General features: G+C 39.3%; 1 protein-coding gene across 4 annotated transcripts in view; it reads left to right on the top strand.

Annotated features, from left to right (window-relative positions):
* The first annotated feature begins 768 nt into the window (after positions 1-768).
* The window catches only part of RALYL (RALY RNA binding protein like), a 394,972-nt gene continuing 379,926 nt past the window's right edge, over positions 769-15,814 (top strand). For 2 of the 4 annotated variants that reach the window (XM_087750713.1, XM_087750693.1), the window contains exons 1-2: positions 784-892; positions 1,794-1,880. The gene's annotated coding sequence lies outside the window, so the exon portion shown is untranslated. Of the gene's footprint in view, positions 893-1,793; positions 1,881-15,814 lie in introns of all 4 variants that reach the window. The other 2 variants (XM_087750703.1, XM_087750726.1) reach the window with 2 other exon arrangements.

The following is a 15,814-nucleotide window of genomic DNA, read 5'->3' as shown; positions in this document are numbered from 1 at the left end:
GCAGCGCTGCCCCTGTCCACCCACCCCGAGCTGGAGCGGCAGTAGGGGGTGCCCCTCCGTGCCCTGGCTGCCCGCCGGGCTACCCCCGCGCACGCACGCCGAGCCGGAGCTGCAGGAGGGGCACCCCCGCGCACACGCGGGGAATCAGGGCGGGGGGCGAGCAGACACCCCCGTGCACACGGGAGCTGGGCGGTGGGGCTACCCGCTTCCGTGCGCAGCCCCCCCTTCCTCCGCCGGAGCGGCAGGAGGGGTAACCCGAGCGCACACACCGCGGAGGCCGCTGCTGGACCGGGGCCCCCACCGGGACACGGCACCCCCCAGCCGGGCAAACCCCGGGCCCGCTCCGCGCTCCGCCGGCCCCCAGTCCCGGGGGCGAGCGGCGCCGCACCGGCGGGGCCCGCGGGGCAGAGGGCGGCGGCACCGGCGCGGCCGGAGGGCAACAGGCGGCGGGCGGCGCCGGGCGGCAACTTCGCGCAGCGCCGGCGAGCAAGTTGCGCTGCCGCGCAAGACGCGCCCACCTCCGCACCTCGGCCGCGCAGGCGGCTGCGTGCCCGCGCCTCGGTGTGAGTGTGCGTCTGTAAGTGCGTGCGTGTGAGCGCGGGTGCGGGCGGCACCTGCGCGGGTGCGGAGCGCAGGGCGGCGGCGGCGGGAGCCGGGCGGCTGCGGCGGGCTCGGGGCGGGCCGGGTCCGGGCTGGGTCCGCGCCCGCACCCGGCGCCGCCGCCGCTGCGCCCTCCCGGCTGCGAGTCCGCCCGGCTCCGGATCACGTGGCGGTTGCCGGAGGCAGAGACTAGAGAGGAGAGAAAAAAAAAAAGCGCCTCATTCCTTCTTCCACCGCCATACTGTATTTTATAGTAACTCTCATTTTTATTCCTCCCTTTTACTCCCGCTCGGTGAGTACCTTTCCGCTGACATTCTTGTCCTCCTTTTTTTGTCCTGTTTTTTTTCTTCCTTTTGTTTTTTTTGGGTTTTTTTCTGTTTTTTTTCTTCTTTTTTTTTTTTCTTCCTCTTTGATTATTGTTTAAATGGATTTGATCTTTTGCTGATGACAAGTTTTTTTCCTAGCATGCGATGGTTACTAAACTGTGAGCAAAAGGTGCTGCTGGGGCCGGGAGTCACTGGGAATGAAAAATGATAATATTAATAATACAGACTTGCCAGTCCAGCAACAACTGATATACATTTAGTAGCTATATATCTATATATGCAACTGGTCTTGTTGTGGCACGGAAAAGCGATGTGAAATATGATGCTTATTTTTTAAAGATAAGAGAAAAGGCGTGTTTCTAACTCTTTTTGCAGAGGATTTTCTCTGGTGTTGTTTTATTTTTATTTTTGGGTGTTTTTTAAGGGTTTTTTTTTCGTAAAGAGATGGGAATTGCAAATGCATTTTACAGCAGTGTTTACACAGAGTTTGTAATCTTGCAATACTGGTGGAAGCCACAGAGCAAGATGTTAATTTTATTATTTTTGTTATTGTTTCTTTTTTATTGACACTCAGTGAAATCAGCAGGGGTATTTTTTCTTCTTTTTCAGTTTTTGATGCCTGTTTATAATGTGAAACTTTTCTTGCAGCATGTTACAGTATCATTTTTAAATACTTTTTTTTCTCCTTAAAGATAACAAAGCAAAACAGAAAGCCAAAGAGATGATCCTTACTTTTGCACATTTTGCACCTTGACTTTTTTATTCTTTTGCCAGCAGTATTTTATGATGGTTATTATTATCATGATGATGATGATGATGATAGATATATACATATATACAAATAAATACATTTTCAAATGATGGCAGTGGAAGGTTTTCCTGGAGAATGAAGTGCGGTTTGGTTTCCTTGTCAACGGAAGATGAAGTGAACAACTGAACATCTCCCCAGTGCAGGTACTTCATCTCCTTGTAGGCGTTTCCACGCTGTGTAAATTACATTGTGAGATTTTTTTTTTTTTTAAAGAAATCTCTTTTCACCCTTAACTAAAGGTTTCTGTGCAATACACATGAGGACTGAACTAAATATCTCTGCCTCGTGATTGCTTGGATGTGTGCAAAATGTTGCACTAATTGAGCCTAGGTCGGTTAAGCTGAAGAGAGGTGTTTTATGTGCTGTGCTGTATAGAGGGGAAGGCAGCTGGGGGAAAAAACATCCAGACACCCCACCCCCCCCCCGCTCCCTTTAAAAAAAAACCTAAACCCCAAACCAAAACTGGATGAAACCTTGAGATCCTTGTTATGAGTGCAAATACTTACAGGACTTTAGACAAAAACAAAACCCCCAGCCCTGTATTGTGGTGACTCGTGTGTGTTTGTGTGTGTCTGTTTAAAAATTATCCATTAGAAAATAGCTGTGAGAGAAACAGCAAAGGAGGCTCCCTCGGAGAGCTGGCTCACTGCCACATGAGGCATATTTCGTAGCCCTAAGGGCAGCAAAACCCTTATATCCAACTTCTGCTCCTCATATTAAAAAGGCGTAAACAAGGCAGCAGGTTGCCTCTTATGAATTTAATTCATTGGGATGGAGATTAATCAGAAGCAGATACTTGCTTGAAGGTGTTTCGTTTTGTTTTGATGATTATTAATGCCACTGGCTGACAGGGAATGGGAAACCGTTACTTTCCGTGACGGTCACTGAGAGTTCAGGATTGGAGAAGAAACTGTTACTTTTCATTGCGAGCACTTAAATGCTTAACAGAGGCTGCCCCTGATGTAGAGACAGGATATTGGTTCTCTAAAATACAATTTGGAAAGATTTTTCCAGATGACAGGTTTAGTTGTTTTTTTTATTTTTTTTTTCTCCCAGAAAGAGATATAGTGCAATATTATGCTAAAGATGAGGTGCTGAATGCTTGGATCTGCAATGTTCTCTGTTGTTTACTTATTGCTGTGGGATTGCTTAATGTATTTTATATAAACAGTTTTCAGGGATCTATAACTGACTATAAAGATGTGCTGTGTATTCAGATGTGGAAACTAAAGTAAGTTACAGGGGATATATTTCTTCTCTCACTGTGGTATAAGGAAAAATAATTCATAGGAATACAAATGCATTTGGAAGTTTGAGGCTTCTAACACTTATATTTACATTCTTGTAACTTAACAGCTTCCTTTAAAGTAGAAAGTGTGTATAAGAAGTCTTCAGCATTCGCTCATGCAATTAGTCGTGTTGAAAAATAAATAAATTCGTTTGTCTTTGTAGAAACATATTATGTATTTATGGTGGCTTTTTCCAGCTCAAATGTAATAAAAATATTTAGCACATATTTATGCACGGCTTCTGCTCTGACAAGATGGAATGCTTTTGGCAGTATATCGGGGTCAATAATCCCTGTGTCTAAAAAACACTGTCTAGATATTTGCATGATAGATTACCATGACTTCTCTGAAATAGTTACGATCTGTTGGGTCAATACTCCACATTTTAAGAAGACTCAGCCTGCTTATTTTTTCATGATTTAATCTGAAAGCAAGCCATTAAAATACAAGAGTGATTGAAACTTTATCCTCCACCCCTCTTTTTATTTCCATCCCTCCTTATTTTTGAATGAAAGTTTTTCTTTAAATTATGTGGAACTGCCAGTAAGCAAAGTATTTTTGATATTGCTAAAGCACTGAAATAAAGTAACTAGGCTAGCAGTTTCCAGAATGATGTTCCTTTCGTCCTTTCTTTTAATATTGCAGGTGTGTTGTGTGAGTAATTTTGTACAGATAGTTGCTGACTGAAGAGCTAATGCTGCTCACGTAGTCTTATCTTGAAGTCTGAGAAAGAAAGTTTTAGGAATGCACTATTTTCAGCACCCAGATTTCATCTACAAAACACCTGTTGTCCGAGTAGCATGGTAATTAATATACATACATACAACTTGCAGCAGTCTGAGGTTGTATGGCTTCATATATATCAAACACCCTAGAGACTTTAAAATAGGAATAAAGGAGCTAATTTTGAAAGAGGATACTTCTACCTCCTGCAGTATGTGGGCACAGTAGGATTTGGGTTGGTGGAATCGGTTCCAGCTTGGTGTTCCCATAGTTATGCTATGACTAATGCTGTTGAAAGCATGTTTGGAAAGCCATAGTTAGTGTAAAAGACAATTGTCCTTTTGTACTTTTGAGATGAATAAAAATTTTGTCTAAGAATTACAGTGTGGTTTCTACAAGTGATGATATAATTACATTTCTTATATTTAGTATGAGATGTGCTTGTACTGCCCTAACTCCTGAAAGTGATGGGTGTCCAGACTTAAATGGCATCTTCTGTTTTTCTTTACATCTGTTTTGATATTCAGGAGAGCTTAGGAATTTAAGATACTGTTATAAACGTTTATAAACTGAAAGCTTTGCAAAGCAATTTTTCTTTTTTTCTTCCATAAACTATTGTTAGCAGTAATTACTAGCAAATAAAAATTGTGACAGGTGAATAGAAGTTACTAACTGTATAGTGCCCAGAGTGCTGACTCATAAATGCATGTTTTTAGCCACTGTAGTGGCCTGAATCAGCAACAGAAGCATATCTTCTCACATTTTTCTGCATAAGAGATAGGACTAGGGAGGCCTGTGGAGTCATCAACTCTGTTTTGCTTTGATGCTGGGCCAGTCTTCTTATTTTGTTCACATTCAGCAAGCTTCAGTTAACATTTGGCTGGGGCACCCCTCCCACTGCACCTCTTCAAAGGCTGGGCAGAGCCTCACTCTTCAGGCTGTTAGAAACCTCATTCCTGTCCTAAGTTTATTCTCAGACAGTTTACGCTCCTTTATTTTTGTGCCAATGCTGTCCCTAAATGGGAAGGTTCCTTCTCCACGTCTCTGCTCCTCTTCAGAGTATATTTCTAGAGAGCAATCACAGCCCCTTTTCACTCATGTTTGCTGAGCTTACTGGGGAGAGGTTCCCGACGGTGCTGGCCCCTGTGGCTGGTGCAGCACTGGGAAGGGATGTTGAGGCTGGCTCTGACCAAAGTCGTGCTGCAGCAGAAGCAAGGCAGCTGCATTCAAATCCTCTCCTGCCCAAGCTGGTCTGTTCTGCTTTCAGCAAACATGGCAGTCCAGTTTCTGGCTCTCACATCAGCCTGAATGTTTCCACCTGGAGCTATGCTGTGGACATGCCTTCTTCTGGTGAAGGAGGCTTTGTGCCATGCGTACCATCCCTTCGCTCTGCCTAACCAATCTGAATTTCTCTGGCTAGAATGTAACAGCAAAGGACTCTCAGGAATTTATCTTGCAACACTGATTTTTAAACTCCCAATAATCTTCTACTTATTGTTTTAGTATTTTGTATTCATACCAGCCAGGGGAACCTGAATGGGCTTGAGCCAATGCTGTATCAGGGACTGTCATCTATGAGGAATAAATGTGAAAGTTGGCCACAATGCTTTTTAAAATATCTTTTCCTTATTAGTTTCTTCCCAGGTTGCTTATATCTTAGCTCTCTAGTCTTCTAAAGCAGTTTATTTTTCTTTTACAGTGTAATTCTTCCTATTTTCTTCAATCCCTGCATTGTGGGTTTCAAAAGATGAAAAGATAAAAAAGCTTAATAGTGTTTAAAGTGTGGGATTGTAAAGACTGATAGGTCTGCCCTCAGATGAATGTTTTTAACTTCCCTTGGTCTTCTTAGACGATGCGCTGCTCTGTCAAATTCTGGAGCTGAATCCTTTATGTTTTAAATACTCACAGAATTTCTGAACAGAAGGCTAAAGATGACTATTCCCTGATGAAAAATTATGTAATCTGTGACACTGTCTACATAGTCATCCAGTTTGTAGCTTCCTTAAACTCAGATCCAGACTGACAGAAGAAAACAAAATGCTACTTTTAAATGGTATGAAGGTTAGAATGTAACATTTTCACCTTTGTTAAGGTACCAATATTATTTTACGATCTCTGAACAATTACCAGAGTGAAATGACTTGAAGATTCTTGTTTTGCATATACACACGTTAGAATAGTTTGTACCATTTTTTTTTCTTGTCTTTACTCTTTCCTATTTTGAAATGACACTCTAATCTCCATAATGTACTTAATGCTTTAAAAGCATTTATACTGTGGCTTTGGAAGTATTTTCTGAGAAAATTAATTTTTGCACAATGAAGTGTGATTTTCCATCTCAATGAATCAAGTAGACCTTCAAATGATTAAGTAAATCTCAGGTTGCTTAGTATGAATACAATTAATTTGTTTTTATCATTGTGATATTTTGGGATAAAAAGATAGGTAGATGAATAGATAGAATCATATAGATAGATATTTTTAGTGATGTTTTTAGTGTGATAGAGAATTAACAGAAATCTTATGTTAATTAATTATCCTTTAGGGCTTAACCAACACTTTTGTTTAAGAACAAACAGTTTTACTTTCTCTGTATAGTACCACCAATGTTATCTACCGCCACTTGACAAAAGCTACAGAGTTAAATTGCCTCCATGGTACTCCTCCATGTGCCTCCCCAGCGTCCAGCCCAGGCTCCTTGCATGCTGGCTGGCCTGCCAGTATGTCAGGGCTCAACCATTCTGCAGTTGCATTTCAGTTTCAGGAACAGAGTCTTTTCCTCTGGTGTAGTTCCTTCATGGTTATAGTAGTAAACATAATAATTTCTACTCTGACTTGGCTGGTAGAGGTTTGAAGAAGCAGAGGTGGATTTCATATGAGTGATGACCAACAGTGGGTATGAACATGGTGGAATATGAATGACACTCCCCAGGCTCTTTATGTTTCCTTTGCACACTCGTGAGTCTTTTTCCCAAAATACCCAAAGCTCTGATTAAACTTGGTTTACATCAGTGGCCCTTCCCAGGTGGCCTTCTCCTGATGTCAGTGATTATTGCCTCTACTGATGTGCAGTCTCTGAGCAACCAAGTTAATGTGAAGCTCTGAAAACAGCTGAGACTTTGCATGGGCAATTCTGTGGTCCTCTTGAGAACTGCTTGTAGTCCCTTGGACAGCCATAGCTTATAAAAGGCAGTACAGGCCATTACTGTTGTTTAAAGAACAAGAAACCATAAAGGATCCAATGGTAATTATTGGACCTTGAGAATTATTAAATGACTTGTGAAAGTCAGGTCTCAGTCTTCCAACTGTGCTCCATACCAAGAGCCTTCTTGGTTGCTTTCGTCTACATCCTCCCTTGAGTCAGGCACGTGCTTTGTGTTGCGCAGGGTCAACAAAAAGGGGCTATCTGGCACAGATCAAATATTAATGGGATTCTTCACCTGACTGAAGCAAGGCTAAATTTGTTCTGTAGAAAAACACCGCACTAACACAGTTCATTCAGTAAAAAGGCATCTCTGTTTTTGCTAAGAGTTTTGCACAGAAGCTGAACAGCATCTATGCCAAATAGATACAAGACACATCTTGCTAAATAGTGGTAACTTTATGATTTGGAAGAGGCACTGCACATGTATACCTTGCATGCAGTATTTTTAGGCTGACTTAAGAATTGGAGTTTCAGTCTCAAAGAATTATAGTTGCATGGTGTTGACAATGCTGGTCCTTTTTTTCTGGTTGTGTTATAATGGAGTTCAGAAGTACTAAAATGTTTGCACTGTCCTAGGCATCCTCTTTATTAGAACAAGATGAATGAATAAAATGCAAAAAATTAAAATGCATGAATGTAACAAAGATAGTTTTGAGCATTTTTGCACACCGGCCTGCTCTCAAGGGTTACTGAATGCTAACAGCTCTTCTTGTGGGTAGAGGGAGTTACAGTAACTCACTGACTTTTTACAATGAAACACTTTGCTTTTAGCCATTGCACCATCATGCTTCTGAGCTTGATCCATAATGCAGGGTTACTTTTTATAAAAGAAAATGAATTCTACGTAGTTACAACATTTTATCAAAAGATCCTTCACCCAATAAATATTAGGATAGAAGTTATGTAACATTAAAAAATGTGCTGTGCAAACTCTTATGCTGTGTCTATGAAACAGACACCCTGAAGTTATAATTAAAACAAAACTTCCTGTTAGTGTACCTATAAAAGGGACTACTTATACTCTGTTCTAAGTAACAAAAATATCAGTGCTATTATCCCATTTCTCGTCTTGTATTTGCCACTGATTTCACAGGGTAAAACCCAATGCTTGAGATGTTGCACAGTAGGTCAGTTTTCTAATGTACTCTCTACTGTATAAATTCACATACACTTTTTTTTTTTTTTCAAACTGCAGAAGAAGAAGGGTGTAATTATGTTTTCTTCCTGCATATACAACTTCCAATTAAATGGAAGTTCTGTAAATGGGACAACTGCAAGACTGGCTCTGAAGAGGTTAGCATCTTCTAGTTGTGCACTTGTAAGTTGTAGACAATTAATGTACATTATGCACAATGAAAAGAGAAACTACATTTAAATTTTGATGTTATGTCACTTTTGCTTTAGGGGGATAGTTCATCAGGATATTGACACTATTTTTATTGTTTATTGTTTTATGAGAAAAGTATACTGTGTTACCATTCGTCAGCATGTGCCCTGCTCTGGTGGGTAATGTAGAAATAGAAAGGTGCAGAATTAAACCCTGGTCCTATTAAAATCAGTGATACATATGCTGGTCAAAATTTCCTGTCAAAACATTTTTTTCTGTAGATTTTTGATAAAGTGATTCACACAAAAGACTCGATTCATCTCACTTAACCTTGCTGTTTAAAAAATAGGTTTTCAGAGCTGAGCTAGTCATCATTTTAGCCATCTAAAAGTTAGTCATTGAAGTCTAACACAGTTGCTCAAGGCTTTGTAGTCAATGGAGATATATAGACACCTCCAGAGAATTACAGATTACATCCCAAGAGAGGCATCTATGGATAGCTGAGATGCACAACCTTCCTAAAACGCCTCTCTCTTTTCACTGATGAGAGAGAACCTAGATGAGACATTTAAACTAGATTCCTAACTTTTTGGTGGATAGAGGAGATGAACCTCTTGCCTTTTTTTTTTTCCCTCCCATCTGTTGAAATACTGATTTCTTAATGAAATATTTGGTTGAAAACTTATTTTTTGGCCACCAGAATCTTCATGGCCTTAAGTTTTTACTTGAATTTCTTTTCAAATTCTGCAGTAATTTTTTTTACAGAAATGCAAATGTCTTTCTAAACACTTTGAGTCAGTTCTGGACTATGACAAAATTCCCAGAGATATCTGTTGGGCCCAAGATTCCACACCTTTTTTTCCATTGCTTCACACAGTTTTCTGACAGTTTGTAATGTAATCCTACAACCTGATCCTTCAATGAGTTCTCCTCACAGAGTCCTATTCTAAAATCCAGGTACTTGAGCTATTGGGTTCAATCATGGACCTTACTTGAAAAACCTTTGAAAATAATTGAAAGATAAGGATTATGTGCGTGGCAATGGAATCAGCTACTTGCACTTTGCATATGTAAATTAATGTAGATATATCGTCACAGTGTCAAAAAATCATTAGTAGATCAACAAACGGCAGAAGACCTGAATTTGAGAGTTCTAGATGGCTCTGAAGAAGGCTTTTTAAAACATAAAAAAGCAAAACCAATAGTTTGTGAACTAAGGTGATCCAAGCAATGTAGGCTAAATATTTAGCTATTGACGGCATGCCACTAATATCCTCACATACATGCTTATTATAAAAGATTCGAGCAAAACCTGTATTTTTGAATATCCAGATAGATTTATTTTTCCCCATCTCAGGTAATTTTCTAGAGAAGATAGATTGGAATTTTATAAGACTGAGTGTTAACCTTTGTGTAAATCAGCTCTTAGACAAAGTTTATTTCAGTGACTTGCCTTAGATCTGTCCCATGTCATTGTGAGTAGCAGGATGCAAAAGCACCAGCCAACTTGTGCCACTGCCCAGTATGCTATGATATCATTCCCTTTTTCCACAAATTATGAATTCTGCTGTTTCTTTCAATATGTGTTTGGGCTTTCTCTAAGATTTTGTATAGGTACTGAAATATGTGAACATAGCGTACATGTTTCCACCATAGGGTTTGTGTTATTCTCAGAGTGGCTTTAGCTGAGTACCTGTGCAAATGTCGTTAAGCTGCTTACATAGGCCATGTTTTTCACTGACAGCATAGTATGAAACTGAACAAAAGCTGAATCCAAATTAGAAATGAACCGTTTGGTATAATAGGAATAAGCACAAAAACTCAGCGCAGTGAGTTAATTGCCCAAATACCAGAGTGTTACTACCATGATAAAGTAAGATGCAGCTGTGAGCTCTAACAGCTGCATTATAATGGTTTGTACAGATTTGGAAATCTTACAGACTTGTCAGAATTGGGAAGAGGGGTTAAAATGTTGGAGTTCTCAGCACTTTGAAATAACTGTTTCAAATAAGCGCAGTAATATGCTTCAGGGACCATAAACTGTTAGCTGCAGCTACCGTGTCGTGTTATACACATCACCACCTCTTGGTCTTCATCTTTGTGCCTTGCAGTGTATCTGTATTTCTACCTTAGGTTTTTGTACTGTCCCTCAAAAATGCATTGTCTGAGCAGTATTCACATAAAACAGATTTACAAGGATAAAACCCTTTGCTGACTTCATGAAGTTTTCGCCTCTTTTCCCTGTTTCATTTATGCACCATAACGTTTCCTTTTTCACTCCTGCGTCTCGGCTCAGAGATAGGAGCACAGTGTTGTCACAGGAATATAAAGGTCTCATGACCACAGGTTGTCAGGATACAGATGAGCACAACTGAATTTCTCAATGAGAGTAGGGCATATAAGCCAAACTCTGCTATTTGATGTCGCTGGGTCTAACTGTCGGTTGCTCTGGGTGAGTAGGTGGTTCAGGGACCCTGAATGGGGAATACGTGTTCAGGGACATGCTTGCAAAAGGGGAGATTACAAGAAAAATAATTACAGATTAGTTTAAGGAAATAAGTTATTTCAGGAATGCCACATTTTTTTTTTTATTTATTTGATGCACAAATTAACTTCTTATATAGCGTGACATTTCACCTCAGAAATTTTAAAATGGGTTCAGAAATTCTTGATGCTTGATCACAAATATTAATGAATGTTGTAAATATTCATCGTAATCAGAATAAGACTAGCTACTTTTCACTTTCAGATCTTTTAAGATCAAAATCAGCCCTGCCATAGAGACCCATGTCACACTGGTCTGCAGTGATAAACAGAGGAAAGTATGTTTTAAAATGTTGGGTGTGTTCATTTGAATTTCTGGATCCTTTTTATCTTTTATTTGTAATGTTTTTTTTATTTCAGACTTGCTGGACCTTCCCTCCTGCTCTGGACCTCTCCCCTGGCGTCGGCACAGCTCAGAAGGATGAAAGAAAAGGAAGCAATAGGAGAGGGATGGAAGAGGGGAGAGGAGTAGAAAGAGAAGGAGGAGGGGCAGCAATAGAAATGGAGAAAAAAATCCCCAGTGGTTCAGTTAAGGCTCCAGACAATGGGGATTTTTGCAGTCCCTGCTTCTCCTCACCTTCCCCTCAGGCTCAGACCCCTCTCCACCACCTTAGCTTTCATCAGCACTATATATATTTCACCACTCATTTCCGGTTTTTATTAAAGAATGAAACCAGAACAATTAAAGTCTTGCAAACAACAAAATATAGCCATCTTCTCACAAATTATGACACTATTAATGTAACTGGTTCTTGAAGTAGGGTTATTTTCCTCCTAGTAAAGTAGACTTCCATCTTTAACTATGAAAGTAAGGAATGGTTTCATACTTCATGACTGAGACAAAAAAAAAGATTAGGTTTCTCATTCCTTTTATACCCAAGGTGAGCCCTTTAAATCAGCATGCACATGACTCTGTGTTTCAGTTTTATTCATCTGGATCCAGAAGCAGACTTTCTAATAGTCTCTATTTACTTATTTAATTTTTACTTTCCCTTCTTTCAAAGCTTTACTTCCAGGGGTCCTTCTTACTCCTCATCATCGTAGTAAGAGTATAAATTAAAAACTATTCCTAATTCTTTCAGGTAGTTTGAAATTTACAGCATATTATTCAGCTTTGTAGGCCAAATGCTTCTACCAGAGTAAAAAATGCAGTCTGAGTTTTTGCTGTGCAGTGTGACTGTCAGACAGACAAGGAATAGGGACCCTACTACCCAGTGCTGCTCCAGCACTTGGCTTGGTCCCGGTGTCTGACCTTTCTTCCCAGCTGGAAGGCCAGCCACTGAGAAGGTGGACCACTGCTTGGATTAAGAGGACTCTTTGGCCAAACCTCTTTTCATTCCTTATATGTACCTTCTTCCTCACAGCCGTTCCCACCAGGAATCCCGTTTACCTGACAAGGTTGATTTGGAAGTGTTAATAGAAAAGGTAGATCCAGTAATTGGTCTTTCTAAGAAGGTATTTCCTAAATCTAAGAGCTTAAATTGGTCCTATGGCTCCCCTATAGCAATCTGCCTGATACAAAAAAGCCAAAGGGTAGCCACTGAGCCAATACAAAACAAAGCCCAATTGCCAATTTGCAGGCTTAGTTCTTTAAATGGCAAATACTAAGAATTCCCAATTGCTTATTATGTACTATAATCAATTATGGTAATTGAGTGAAGAAAGGTGTTAGATTTCAACAGATTCTGGAGGGAAGAGGTATTCATTACAGACGCTGGTGGAACGGGTCCAGAGCAGAATGATCAGGTCCAAAAGGCTGAAATAAATTTTATATCCTAAAAAGACTTTTAAAAAAAGTACTGTAAACAAAATTGTTAGGTATTATGCACATCTAAATACAATAGGTCCAATGCAAACATGCTATTAAATAAAAATACAGTACATGAAACTGCAAGAAAACAATTACTTCTTTCAGGGATTTTATGTTTAAGAATATGTTAAATTTTACTAACATTTAGGAGAACTTAATTTTACATTTTCTTAAAAGTTGCTCTGTAAACTGATGCAACTGACTGTTGCCTCATTACCTGACTAGAAACTTTACATTTCAGTTGGTATTGAAGTCTGCCTGATGTATTGTTCTTAGAGTTTGTTTAGCTTTTGATTATTTGTGCCCAATTTACTTGAGTCACTTGAATAGAGGCTTCTGATTTCAGCAGGGTACTCAGAGCCCCTGAACTTGGTACTTCAGGTCTCTGGGCAGTCTCTACGAAAAATGGGCACCTTGAAGGAGCCCTTTGGCACAACTCGGTGAGGTACCCAGATTGCCTGGACAACTGTACTGAGAGCTGTGGCTGTCCCACAGGAGAACAGGAGCTCCTGCGTGCACCAGGAGATGCTTGGCAGACAGCATGGCTATCCCCCTGCTTGAACCTGGAAACTGCTTTCGGCACATCCCTCCCCTAGGCAGGGATCTCCCTAAAGGGGGAGGGTTTACAGAAGACTTCCCTGGGCTTTCAGGAACTTATGGTCTGAGGTGGGGCTTATTTTTTTAAGGAAGGTAGCACTGGTGCAGGCAATCTGCATATGTCTTTGAGATTTAGACTGTGTTATCCAGCATTAAATGTCATTTAAGGTCAATTAAGGGAAGCCTGCCTTAGCTTTAGGCAACTTTAGCTGACAATACAACAGAAGTTATGCAATTTGAAACTTGCCCTCAACTGCTGTTAAAATGCAATGCAATGCATCCCATGCTTCAGAATTTAGAGTCATTTGCAAAGGGAAGAAATCTGACTTTCTTGCTCCTGTAAGTAAATATTTTGAAGCCCCTGGTGTTGGCGAGGTCAGTAAGATGTAGTGTCCACACAAGTAAGATAAAGAAGGAGCTGTGGAAAGAGATCTGAAGCAAATATTTTTCAAATCAGGGGTGGAGTGATGATGACTTCCTTGGACTGACCCAAATCCTTTGCCTTTTCTCAGTCCTACCACCCTATCATCTCTGCCACAAATATTATGTATTTTAACTTTGTAGTTTGCTTTGCAACTTTTATCTTCTCCTTCAGAGTGCAAGAAAATAATTTCATATAGGAATTGCCATTTCACTTCAAAATGTAACTACAGTATAATCCATAATCATCAATTTCTTTTATGACCAGCTGTTTGCTATTATGTTTTACAGCCTTGCAGTGCATCAGTGAAGTATCTTTATAGAAGTGGAGTAATAGAGTTGGCACCTTTGAAGCTAGGAACTTACTAATGAAAACTTGGAAAGCTTTGATCCTTTCCTGAAAGGGTAGTGCTCTATACATATGGTTATAACCTGCCTCTTTCGAATTAATACTTTGTGACCTCTGGAAGGTGATATAAAATATATCTCATGGTATTGAATGCTCCATATAACATGTAAGTTTTGAAATAAATTACATGAGTCTTCTGGTATTAGACTTCATCTGTGAAACTGAAAGCAAGATTTCCAGATTATGATACTCACCTGTTAACTGCTGCTCACACAGAGCAACAAGCATAAGTACTTTTGAAAGTCAAGAGAATTCTGGCCATCTCTATTAAATACAGACTTAAAGGCTTGACCTCAGGATCTTTATGGAAGATTTAGTGTGTGTAGAATTTAGATAACTGTATATGATGGCAATCTCTATTTGGCCTAGAAAACAGAATTGTGGTGAAAACAAGGCTGAATGAAAGCTGCCATCATCATCAATAAGATACTTCATATATGAAAGATATTTTAAGTAAATATGCCAAGGACAAGGCATACCAGGTACACTTTGAACATAAAATGTGTAGCTTTCTATGTGTAGCTTGTAGCAAGATGGATCTCACAGAGAAACTGGGAGTCAGGTACTGCTCTCACTTGCAGTTTTGCAACACTTTGCACGTGAGTCCATTTCAATTGTGCTGCAGGAGTTTTATCTGAGGACGTAATTTCTTGTTTTGATTTTTTATATTAAAGATGAGAAATTGTGCATGATATTCTCTCATGAAAGTCTATCTTTCCCAGTCTCGTGTATTTTGAATAGTACAGAGCACACCATGATATGTAGAAGGTGTACCTATGTAAGTATATCTAAGGATACTGACCATCTTGTAATTAAGTCTATAACAACTTCGCTGTTGATTTCATTGGGAGCAAGATCAGGCTTCTGCTTTCAATAGAATAGGCTGTGTTTCTGATATAAATGTGGAACAGGGTATTAACTCAATAGAACAGTCTGGTACCTGTTGAATCAGGGGTTCTGAAGATAGCATAATAAAAATCTGATTTAATATAAAAAATGCAATGTTGTTTTTCTTAGTAAATGAGTTGGTATATATTTTTTTCTGGTATAATAAAAGTGAAAAAGAGCTGATGCAGTGGGTCAAACTCAAGGTCCAGCTAGCTCATTATTCTGTTTCTGCTGGTAGTCAAGAATAAGAAAAAAATGTTATTCTCACAAGAGGCTGCTTTCTAGTAGAATATATAAAATACCAGAATAATAATGCAAGAATAAACTATACTGACCTACAGTTTACTTGTAGTTTATTTTATAGTTTATCAATATTAATAAATTGATACAGAAATTGATACCTTGTACAATTACATACATATCAGGACGGATCACACTATCTTACAAAGTAAATATAATATCTCTTAATGATCACATCAATTAACAGTAACTTCATATTCTATAGAAAAACCAAACCTTAAAATATACTTTAGAAAGTATGGTTAAAGAAACACATTTTTAAAAAATTAATAAATGAATAAATATTCATTTGCAACACATTTGCAAGATGATGAAGTAGGAATACATTATTAGATTAGTATTGCAGCTCAGATCAAACTTCTGAAGTAATTTCAAATGATAGGATTTTGTAATTTCCTAAGTTCTGGCATTTCCTAACTTTGTATTCCTTGACTTTGCCAACCTACTTAAATTTTTTCAATACAGTGTTTTTTGAATGTATATGTATACAATCTATATTTACTATATTGAGGGAGGTTACATGTCTAGACACATATATTTGAAATTTCATTATGAAATATGTAAC

This window comes from Nipponia nippon, unplaced genomic scaffold, assembly GCF_047370975.1.
Source record: "Nipponia nippon isolate SJK-2023a ecotype South Korea unplaced genomic scaffold, ASM4737097v1 scaffold_1, whole genome shotgun sequence".
Taxonomy (NCBI): Eukaryota; Metazoa; Chordata; class Aves; order Pelecaniformes; family Threskiornithidae; genus Nipponia; species Nipponia nippon.
The sequence above is the reverse complement of the archived record's forward strand: the minus strand, read 5'-3'. Positions and strand labels throughout refer to the sequence as shown.